This window comes from Octopus sinensis, linkage group LG13 (genome assembly GCF_006345805.1).
Source record: "Octopus sinensis linkage group LG13, ASM634580v1, whole genome shotgun sequence".
In the NCBI taxonomy this organism is placed as follows: domain Eukaryota; kingdom Metazoa; phylum Mollusca; class Cephalopoda; order Octopoda; family Octopodidae; genus Octopus; species Octopus sinensis.
The window spans coordinates 66,040,243-66,052,787 of record NC_043009.1 but is presented as its reverse complement, the minus strand read 5'-3'; the positions used below and the strand labels follow the sequence as shown (position 1 = coordinate 66,052,787).

Sequence of the window (12,545 nt, the reverse complement as noted above, 5' to 3'; positions counted from 1 at the left end):
CATTGTGCCTTTCCTCCACCCGTTGAATTTAAATGAGCTTTCTGTGAGAGCAGAATATATTTGAAAGAATACTTCTTTGGTCTAGCTAAAGAATCAAGCTGTGACAGCTAACTTTAAAGCATATTCTGTAGGAAGAACTTTCAAACAATTCTGACAGGAAGGTTAAACTTAAAGTCAGAGACTTCTGGAAGAATTCTGGCACCATGGATACTTTGGATAAGATAACTGAATCATAGGACAAAGCGAAACCCTCAACTTTGAAAAAATATATGGCCAGATTGTGTTTGTGTCTTTACAAGTTTTCCACAAGCAGAAAGTTGGCGCCAGATTCAGGAAGATTCAGGTGATACTTGCAAATGATGAAGGGTTTGAAGATGTGATATGGGTACTGAAGCTGAGTTGTTGGGTTTCTATTAATGAGGAGCTGATACTGTAAGAAGGAAAGCAAAATGAGAATACAGAAATTACGTCAACTCTACTTAAATTACGGAGATGTACTTGCATAGCGAGTGACTTGATCTGAGATCATGTGCTGGAACGAAAACAATTTCACCATGGAAGGTGTTTATAAGCCATTTAAGAAACACACAAAACTGTTAGATTCACTTCAACATTTAAATTTAATTTGTGTCAAAATATTTTCGGCACTTTGAGACCGCGACCTGTCCACTGGAAGTTTTGTCAGTGAACAGGTCACGGTCTCAAAGTGATGAAAATATTTTGACAAATTAAATTTAAATGTTGAAGTGAATCTAATGGTTTTGTGTTTCTTAAATGGCTTATAAACACCTTCCACGCTGCAATTGTCTACTTAAATTGATTGCAAAGAATATTGCCAAAAACGTAACGCTTCTTGGGGAAAAGTCTGCAAGATTTTACTTCATAAAAACCTTAATTGCGAATGTATTGTAAAAATTCTAAGGGAAGTTTACAATGAGCTGTGCAAAGAGATGATGTGCTTCCAACATCAAACTATTTCGTATAAGTTCTTTTCCTCTCATAATGACAAAGTACTATAAAAATAGTAGGCAATATCCCTCACTCTCTGTAACAGTTATTCTACCACCTTTACCATCGTCTCCCACACAATAGTCAAAATGTTTTGTGTTGTTCTTAGTCATTTCTTAACATATTTCCCTTCAAATGTTTATATATTTTGTGCTGTGTATTTTTATAAGTTTTTTTCGAGCATTAAAATGGTCATGTTGTTTTTATTTAATGTTTAGTAAAAATTCGTTAAATTGCATTATTAATATTTTACTTGAAATTCATTGGAAAAAATCAGTTTCACATTACGTGATTTCGCATTACAAGTTTTCAGGAACTCATTACTCTCCTAACGTAGGGGGTTCCTATCTCTGTCTGTCTGTCTTTTTTTCTTACTATTCTTCCTCTTCTTCTTCTTCTTCTTCTTTTTCTATTATATGTATACCCCTCCCCCTGCTTTATGTCTGTCTTTGTATTGTCCCCCTCATCCTTTGCCCTGCTGGTAAATGAAAGAAAGCGATTAGAATCGTTATCGTGCTGGGCAAAATGCTTAGCAGCATTTCACCCATCTTAATGTTCTGAGTTCAAATTCTGCTGTGGTCAAATTTGTCTTTCATCATTTTGGAGACCAATAAAATAAATACCAGTTTCAGGCCTTGTGCCTACAGTAGAAAGGATCGTCATTGTGATGGTGGTGATAATGATGATGATGAAGAAGAAGAAGGCAGCAAGCTGGCAGAATTGTTAGCACACTGGATGTAATGCTTAGAGGTATTTCGTCTGCCACTAAATTCTGAGTTCAAATTCTGCTGGGGTCAACTTTGCCTTTCATCCTTTCGGGGTCAATAAATTAAGTACCAGTGAAACACTGGGGTCGATATAATCGACTAGTCCCCTCCCCACAAATTTCAGGCCTTGTGCCTTTAGTAGAAAGGATTATTATTATTACTATTATTTCCTCCGAGGTCGACTTTGCCTTTCATCCTTTCGGGGTCGATAAATAAAGTACTAGTTTCACACTGGGGTCGATGTAATCGACTTAATCCCTTTGTCTGTCCTTATTTGTCCCCTCTATGTTTAGAAATACATCATCATCATCACCACCACCACCACCACAACAACAACAACAACAACAACAACAACAAGCTGAAATTATTCCTTTATGTTAGCTAGTGTTATGATTATCATAATCATAGAGAGGAAATGTGTGTATACACACATGGGTGTGTGTGTGTGTAATTTCTGCTGAATGGCAAGTGGAGAACTGCACTCAGTAGCACAAATTCAAATCTAAGTGTCAGGTGTTATGAAGGTAGCAACGGATTGTTGCCACGGTAATGTCACAATAGCAATTTCAGTGAGGATTTGTTGTTTCAGTCGTAATATAAATAAGTAAAACCGTTTACATGTGCAATAAAACTGTTTATCATAAACCACCGACTCCAGAGATAACTTCGACGCATACTGAAATATCAGTTTGCGGTTTCAATCTCAGGTTGAAGACGTTACATTCTATTTTTCATCGCTAATGCAGTTTATATATGTTTAAATCTTACTTGATCCCTAATTCTTTGAACCTATAAGGGGTCTAATGCCAGGACCACTACTACTACTACTACTAATTACTACTACTACTACTATTACTATTATTACTACTATTATTACTACTACTATTACTACTACTATTACTACTACTACTACTACTACTACTACTACTACTACTACAACTACTACTACTCCTTGTTTTCTTAGACCTGGATCTAGAGGGCAACTTATATAACATAGATCGTCTATGTCAGACTAGGAATCATTTTTACATCTAGGGCTGAGCACTGCTATGTTCATGCCGCCTTTTAGGCTCACACACACATATATATATATATTATATATATATACGACAGGCTTCTTTCAGTTTCCATCTACCAAATCCACTCACAAGGCATTGGTCGGCCCGGGGCTATAGCAGAAGACACTTGCCCAAGATGCCACGCAGTGGGACTGAACCCGGAAGCTACTTACCACACAGCCACTCCTGCGCCTATTATATATGCATATAAATATATGCATATATAATACATGTATTATATGTATATATACATGCATATATGGGTACAGGACATCAAAGAAACGAACAAAATGAGAGATGAGAACATAAAAAACAAAACACACACACGTTTGTTCACATGTTGTGGCACTCCGTCGGTTACGATGACGAGGTTTCCAGTTGATCCGATCAACAGAACAGCCTGCTCGTGAAATTAATGTGTAAGTGGCTGAGCACTCCACAGACATGTGTACCCTTAACGTAGTTCTTAGGGAGATTCAGCGTGACACAGAGAGTGACAAGGCTGGCCGTTTGAAACACAGGTACAACAGAAACAGGGAGAAAGAGAGAGAAAGTTGCGTTGAAAGAGTACAACAGGGTTCACCACCACCTCCCGCTGGGGCCTCATGGAACTTTAGGTGTTTCCGCTCAATAAACACTCACAATGCCCAGTCTGGGAATCGAAACCATGATCCCACGACCACGAGTCCACTGCCCTAACCATTGGACCATTATGCCTCCACATGTACAAACAAATACATATAGATTAGTCTGATTGTATTTAAAGACTAAACCACTCCATAATGTAGTAAGTGATTATTCTTCAGTGTTGGAGAGAGCCTCATGACAAACATGTCCGCATATCATATATATACACATATATATATAGACAGACACAAGTATGGATGTGTAGTAAGAAGCTTGCTTCCCAGTCACAGGATTTGGGGTTCAATCACAGTGTGGCATCTTGGGTAAGTGTCTTCTACTAAAGCCTTTGGCCAAAGCTTTGTGAGTAGATTTGGTGGATGGAAACTGATAGAAGCCTCTATATATATATGTACATAATCATCATCATCATTTAACGTCTGCTTTCTATGCTGGCATGGGTTGGACGGTTTAAATGAGGTCTGGCAAGCCAGGAGGTTGTACCAGGCTCCAATCTAATCAAGCAATGATTCTACAGCTGGATGCCCTTCCTTATGCCAACCACTCCGAGAATGTAGTAGGTGCTTTTTTACATACTGCCGGCATGGGAGCCAGTTAGGGGACACTGGCATCAACCACATTTGGATAGTGCATTTTATGTTCCATATATATATATATATACACATATGTATATCTGTGTGTGTGTGTCTTTGTATTTGTCCCCACCACCGCTTGACAGCTGGTGTTTGGTGTGTTTACGTTGGTGTACTTAGCAGTTCAACAAAAGAGACTGATTCAGTTCTTGAGCAAAACCCTTCATTTCATGTTATTCCAGTCCACTTAGCTGTAAATGGGTGACCCCTATAATGGACCAGCATTCCGATCAGAGGGAAATGTTGCCCTGCTTGCCAAACCAGTAGGGTTGCATCATTCAGAAGCTAAAACAATATAAAGTGCACTGTGGTCAGTGATGTGTAACATCTGATAGTCTGGGTGTTACCATGTTATGTATATATAAATGTGTGTGTGTGTATATATGTGTGTGAGTGTATACATATGTCATCATCATTGTTGTATTGGGTCAAGCAGAATTTAGTGAGATAGATTTTCTATGGCAGGGTGCTCTTCCTATCCCTGACCCTCACCTAGTTCCAAGTCAGGTAACATTTCCCCATAACCGGACATGTTTTTATGGAAGATTGCACATGGACACTGCTTACATGATGGTGACATTTGTTTACACTTATAATGTGATGTTAAAGCAAAACACACATGGTGGGCTTCTTTCAGTCTCCATCAACCAAATCTATTCACAAAGCTTTGATTGTCCTGGGGTTACAGTAGAACACACTTTCAAAAGGTGCCATGCAGGGGGACTGAACCTAGCACCATACAGTTGGGAAGCAACTGTTTTATCACACTACCATATGTGTGTGTGTGTGTGTGTGTGTGTGTGTATGTGTGTGTGTGTGTGCGTGTGTGCATGCGGGTGTGTGTGCATGTGTGTGCGGGTGTGTGTGCGCGCGTGTGTATGTGTTTGTGTGCGTATATGTATATGTATGCAAGTCAATAAGAGCTAGAGGGTTTATGTTTATGCATTTTGCAATCAAATATTTACGTAGGTGACTCGCTATGAGTAGAAGACTCATTCACTTTCTCCTCAAAAGGTAAGAAATTCTCCGCAAAATACCTGTGGTAATATTAGAACTTGCTATCCATCATCTGATTGTCTACTTACCTTATCCTCATCACTTATTTTCCTTTCCTTATCATAAACCTATAAATCACGATTTCCTTTCAATGAAGTCCATGTAAATTTCAATGAAAGTGGAGGAAGTTGTCATTCTACTAGCCGAGAGCTAATCAATATGGATGGCCACTGATTCATGGCAGAAGTGAAAAGTTTAAAGGTTCGCTCACTCATGCACACATACATAAATATTTTTTTTTTTTATGAGATGGTCTCCTCTGTGGAAACGGCCATAGCTTATAACAGCTGTATAAAAGTAAAATACGGCTTAGTTTAGTTCAGAAGCTGCTAATCTAATTTATATATTGATGTTGGTTTGACAACTGTTAAAAATTACCTTCATACTAAAGTACAACATGGTAACGGTAACTATTCCAATTCACTGTAAGCAAAATAGAAGTCAATGAATTGGCTGCAGCTGGAGAGCATTGGTTAGGATGCTATACAATATCATTTTGGATCTCTGCCTTCTGAGTTCAAATCTCACCGAAGAAAATTTTACTTTCCATTATTTCAAAATGGTAAACTAGCAGAATTGTTAGCATACCCAACAGAATACTTAGCAGCATTTTACCTGTTTTTATGTTCTGAGTTCAAATGCTGCCAAAGTTGATTTTACCTTTTGCCCTTTCTGGGGTCAATGTAAGTGACTTTCCCCTTACTCTCCTAAAATTGCTGGCCTGTGCCAAAATTTGAAACCATTATATCAGAGTTGATAATTAAAATACCTGTCAAGTACATGCAGGTGTTTCTCTTCTCCTTCTCTCTCTCTCTCTCTCTCTTTCTGTCTTGCATATCTAACTCAAAAGTCAAATTTTGTCATTCGTTTTCCATCCTGATGATTTCACTGTAGAATTGGTTTAACCCCTTAGCATCCAGATTATTCTGTCAAATGTAATGTTTATTTATTCACTGGGATGAGGTGCTCAAGCGTGACCTTTGAGCGTTGGGCCTCACAGAGGCAATGGCAAAAGACCAAGACCTGGAGGTATGCTGTGACTGAGAAGACCCGGCAAATAAAGTGAGTTCACAGCTGTAACCTAGACCAGTGTTGCATAACCAGCCGACTCAAAAAGAACCTTAGATTGTAGGGCGACATGCCGTGCTTGAGGAGACCTATTGAGTCAAGTACATCAACGTCAAAATCAAATCAATTGTGACCCCTGCACCGGTAGCATGTAAAAAGCACCTGAACAGGGTTGATGACAGTGCCACCCTGATTGGGTTCCGTGCCGGTGGCACTTAGAAAGCATCATCTGATTGTGGTTGATGCCAGCCTCCTCTGGCCCCTGTGCTGGTGGGATGTAAAAAGCACCCACTACACTCATGGGATGGTTGGCATTAGGAAGGGCATCCAGCTGTAGAAACACAGTCAGATCAGATTGGGGTCTGGTGCAGCCTCCTGGCTTCCCAGACCCCAGTCGAACCATCCAACCCATGCCAGCACGGAAAACGGACGTTAAACAATGATGATGATGATGGTTTTCAATTAATCATGCGTTATCTCTTAGCTTCAGTGTTTTGATGATGTGGTCCTTTTACTCATTTACCTGTTTCAGTCATTTGACTGCGGCCATGCTGGAGCACCACCTTTGGTCAAACAAATCGACCCTAAGATTTATTCTTTGTAAGCCTAGTACTTATTCTATCGGTCTCTTTTGCTGAACTGCTAAATTACGAGGATGTAAACACACCAACATTGGTTGTTACATGATGGTGGGGAGGGTGGGGTGACAAACACAGACACACAAGCATATACATATATATACATATATATATATATATAATGGGCTTCTTTCAGTTTCTGTCTACCAGATCCATTTACAAAGCTTTGGTCGGCCCCGAGGCTATAGTAGAAGACAGTGGTCCAAGGTGACGTGCAGTGGGACTGAACTCGGAACCATGTGGTTGGGAAGCAAGTTTCTCTCTACACAGTCACAGCTGCTCCTGTGATTGTATATTTTTACAATGACATTATATGGTAAGTATGAGAAGCCTGATCTGGCTGGCTGGCTGGTTTGCACATAAAACAGAATAATTAGGTTAGATGTATTTCTATCGTGTTGCAGTCACTTGACTGCGGCCCAGCTGGAGCATTGCTTCTGGGGAACCCCGGATGAGAAACGCTCGGATATAGAGACTTTCCTGTTGATTTGTGGATAGGTTGTTAACTTTGCTGAAAGAAGAACGACCACCTGTTGTCAGCATAATGCTACAAGGTGTATAGATAAACACAAGTTGTCAGGGGCTGGTGTCCCTTATAACAATAATAATTATTGTTATCAGCATCTTCCTTAGGAAATACAAATCCACCACTTGCTTTAGAAGCTGAGGTATTTCTAGAAAATAAAACACTGAATGAAATACCTCACCTTTTTTAGTCATTATTTTTCAGTGGTTATGAGTTAAGATTTAACCTTTATCAATTTACATTTCTAAAGTTGGCAAAAAAGATTTCTAGTGGGACATTAGATCATCCGTGTAACTGATTGTAACCTCCTTTGCTTCCAAATTTAAGGACTTCTAAGTTAAAAATCGTTTTTATCTGTTCTCCAGGCAAAGGGTAAGGACAATGAATGACCGTGGGGTTGCATCTAGAAGGTTCCCCTCTGAGGGACAAGTCTGGGTAAGGTTTATGAAAGACCAGCGGTCACCCATGCATACCAGCCTCTCCTTTCCATACAACTGATGTTATCCAAGGGAACTTGGCACCAGTGATGTTGCAAATCATTTCTACAGCTGACCGAATTGGAGCAACATAAAATAAAGTGTCTTGCTCAAGAACACAACACGCAGCCTGGCCTGGGAATCAAACTCACAACCTCATGATCATGAACTCGATACTCTAACCACTGAGCCATGTGCCTTTCTCCAGGCATTGAACCACATTATCCAGATGTTTCTTTCTTTTCGTTCAGACAATAGGTTATAATTTGAGGGAGAGTTGGTTGCCATTTCTAACAGAATGAGTTGCAGACCAGCCATGGGCAAACTGTGGCCCATGAGACTTTCTGAATAGCGTGCGTAACAAAAAATGCCTTGAAATCTTTTAGTAGTGTGGGTCACCTGATGATGAGTCATGGCTGATGCAACCCACTTCTTGAAAAATCCTTGTGAATGGATTTGGTAGAGGGAAACTGAAGGAAGCCCACCACATATATATATGTGTGTGTGTTTGTGTCTGTGTTTGTCCTTCACCATTGCTTGACAAGTGGTGTTGGAGTGTTCAGGTCTTTGTAACTTAGCGGTTCAGCAAAAGACACTGATTAAATTAGTACCAGTCTTAAAAAGAAATATATATAAGTAGTTGGGTTGATTCATTCCACTAAAAATTCTTCAAGGTGGTGCCCCAGCATGGCCATAGTCTAAAGACTGAAACAAGTGAAAGACAAAAGAAAGAAATACATACCAGTAATATACAGAGGTTTGCATATATATTTCTTTATTACCCACAAGGGGCTAAACACAGAGGGGACAAACAAGGACAGACAAAGGGATTAAGTCAATTACATCGACCTCAGTGCATAACTGGTACTTTATTTATCGACCGTGAAAGGATGAAAGGCAAAGTCGACCTCAGCACAATTTGAACTCAGAACGTAACAGCAGACGAAATACCTATTTCTTTATTGCCCACAAGGGGCTAAACACAGAGGGGACAAACAAGGACAGACAAACGGATTAAGTCGATTAGATCGACCCCAGTGCGTAACTGGTACCTCATTTATCGACCCCGAAAGGATGAAAGGCAAAGTCGACCTTGGCGGAATTTGAACTCAGAATGTAGCGGTAGACGAAATACCTATTTCTTTATTACTCACAAGGGGCTAAACATAGAGGGGACAAACAAGGACAGACAAACGGATTAAGTCGATTACATTGACCACAGTGCATAGCTGGTACTTTATTTATCCACCCCGAAAGGATGAAAGGCAAAGTCGACCTCGGCGGAATTTGAACTCAGAACATAAATGGCAGACGGAATACCGCTAAGCATTTCGCCCGGCGTGCTAACGTTTCTGCCAGCTTGCTGCCTTTACAAGAGGTTTGCATATATTGTCTATACCCACCCCACAACCACCACCACCACTACACCACTACCGCCACCCCTCATTTACAAATTTGTAGTTTATATGTTGTCATTGTGATGATTATATATATTTTCTGTGAGATATTTCTCTTCTTCCGAGTTCGGGTGATGAAGCAGGGAAGCCTTTCAGTTGGATGTCATTCGCTGAATGGAACTGTTGCTGTCATACTTTCAATTTGTTTCTGTAAATCTGTGTAATAGAAACAAATGCGATGCAGACCTGTGGGGCTGTTAATGACAGTCTTAATACAAACCAGACGCATGCGTATTTAGTCAGGCTTTGCACAATGCAATGCGCACACAGACAAATTCATACAATGCTATGCACATAGAATTTTATACAATGGTTAATACATATCTCTACATATATATCTATATACACACACATATATATATATGTATGTATATTGGTGTGTGTATATGAACAGCTGAATAGTGATATTATGTATACAGGACAGCTCTATACAATAACGTACGTGTAGCTTTATATATTGGTGTGTGTATATAGGCAGTGGAGTAACAGTTCATGTATGTAAGACAGCTCTATACAATGACATGTAAATATGTATACAACTCTTTACAGTGTGTTTGTATATACATCTTTATACTATGATACATTTATATAGACAACCCTGTACAGTTTGCTTGAATAGAAAACTTTATACAATGATATATATATATATATATACAGGGTGCATTGAATATATTGTTGTCTAAATTACGCAAAAATGAAAATAACACTGACATCACATTTTAACGGATATATTTACCAAAATTACATAAAAATATCTTGAAATACTAAAGAGTAAATTTATTCAATAAAATCGCCATTGGCTTCAACCATGGCCTCCAGACGACTTCAGAATCTCCTGGAACTCTTCTGGATGGTCTCCTTGTTTAAGTTGGTGAATGCTGCCATAATCCTTGCCTTCAGTTCATCTTTGGTGTTACAAGGGGGTTTGTTGGTCTCTCACTCAACTGTGCCCCACACATAATAATCAAGGAGGTTGCAGTCTGGGTAGTTAGGGGGCCAGATGTTAGGGGTGATGTGATTTCAGAAATTGTCTGATAGCCATGACTGGTTTCTCCTGTTTGTGTGGTATGGTGCAGAGTTCTGTTACTAGACATAGGGACCTTTCAGCAGCCACCCTTTTGATCCACGCAGCAGTACCTTCTCCAGACACTTGATGTAGCCCTCTGTGATGAGTCTGAGGCTGTGTGGGAAAATGAATGGAGGCATAACGTCGCCATCACTAGTGATCACTCCAAACACCATGATGACTGGATGTTTGATTCTTATTATTCCCAGTACATATTTTGGGGACATGGCAAGCCAGTGGTTGTTCTGTTTGTTCACCATCTGATCCTGGCAGAAATTTTTCTTCTCTTGAGAAAAACCAAAACATGTTCGGTTGGAGGGGATGACCTTGCTCTTACAGCTAAATCACTACCTGAACTAGAGAAGTTCCAAGTGTGGAAGCAAGGTCTAGAATCATGTTCTTGATTCCTCGACCATCTGTGCCCTCCATGATGATGATGATGAAGATCATCATCATCATCGTTTAATGTCCGTTTTCCATGCTAGCACATGTAGGATGGTTCGACCGGGGTCTGGGAAGCCAGGAGGTTGCACCAGGCTCCAGTCTGATCTGGCAGTGTTTCTACAGCTGGATGCCCTTCCTAACGCCAACCACTCCGTGAGTGTAGTGGGTGATTTTTATGTGCCACCAGCACAGGTGCCAGGGGAGGCTGGCAGGAATAGGAAAAGTAAGCAACCCAGTGTTTAAAATATTTGATAACTAATTGCAAGGTACACACACACACAGCATTAGGAAGCTGGATGACTCTTTGAATTTCAGCTACAGATTAACAGAAGTGCTTCAAAAGTTTCTGCCCACCCATTCTCTGCCACGAGGCCAGGCTTCATTCTTACCCACCTCCCGCACTGCTCACCCTGCCCCAGTGCAAGGCTTTCAAAAAGACATTCACTCGAGATACCATGCAGAGGGATTGAACTGAGGAACTTGTGATTGCTAAGTGACTTCTTTAACCACTTACCCAAGTCTGCTTCCCTATGCTATACAGTATGAGCACCCACCACGACCACCACCTGCCACACCTCTTCACGAATAAATGTAAACACAAACATAGAGGCATGTACACACACACACACATGCATACAAATCAATCTCAAATCATGTGATGTAGATATAGAATATTAAATGTTGCAATTGGCATACACACACACACACACACACACACACACATAAATAAATACACATATACATATAGATTTTGTAAGACATACATACAAAACACACACACACACTTATATATATTGTAGTCATGCACCCAGATACACATACATGTACATAAACACTCACATGTCGACACACACACAAATACATCTACATCATACATATACATACACACGTACAAATCCTGTGACTAATATATATGTGTGTGTGTGTGTGTGTGTGTGTGTATACTCATAGGATTATATATATTTCAGAGAGAGAGAGAGAGAGATATACATATAGATGCATACAGAACAAACAAACCTACACACACACCACACATATACACACCTTATACACATATGCGATAAAACAAATAAATGGATATAGAAGAGAGATAATCACATGTACACACACACACACACATGCACATAGAACAAATAAACCATTTGATATACAATACACCTACCCATGTACACATAGATATACATACATATATATATATATATATATATATATATATGTACACACACACACACACATATATAACCACATGACACACGCATACACACCAGCTAATGTGATACAAGTTAGATATCATTACATACCATCGTACACGTGCACACACACACGCACAGAGGAAATCATCCGCATGCATGCACTCACACCCGGATGTCAATACTGTTATCAGGTTTTCGTTTTCTTCTTTCCATCAATGAAATAATATCCAATATTTAAAATTAAAAATACTTTAAACAATGTTGCATAACACAAGATTATACATCAAAAAACAAGATTAAGAGACAATAGCAAAGAAATATATTGTAAATATATTATTATTAATATAAATTAAGTAAATAGACTCACACACACACGTGCATACATTCATATATATATATATATATATTTACGCATGTATATGCACACATACGTGCACATATGTATGTATATATATATATATATATATATATATATATATATATATATACACAAACAGACATTCATGTATAT

At 39.3% G+C, this 12,545-nt stretch overlaps 1 protein-coding gene across 4 annotated transcripts in view; it reads left to right on the top strand.

The window, feature by feature from the left end:
* LOC115218420 overlaps positions 1-12,545 on the top strand; it is a 182,481-nt gene that overhangs the window by 22,239 nt on the left and 147,697 nt on the right. The gene's annotated exons all lie outside the window — the stretch shown is intronic.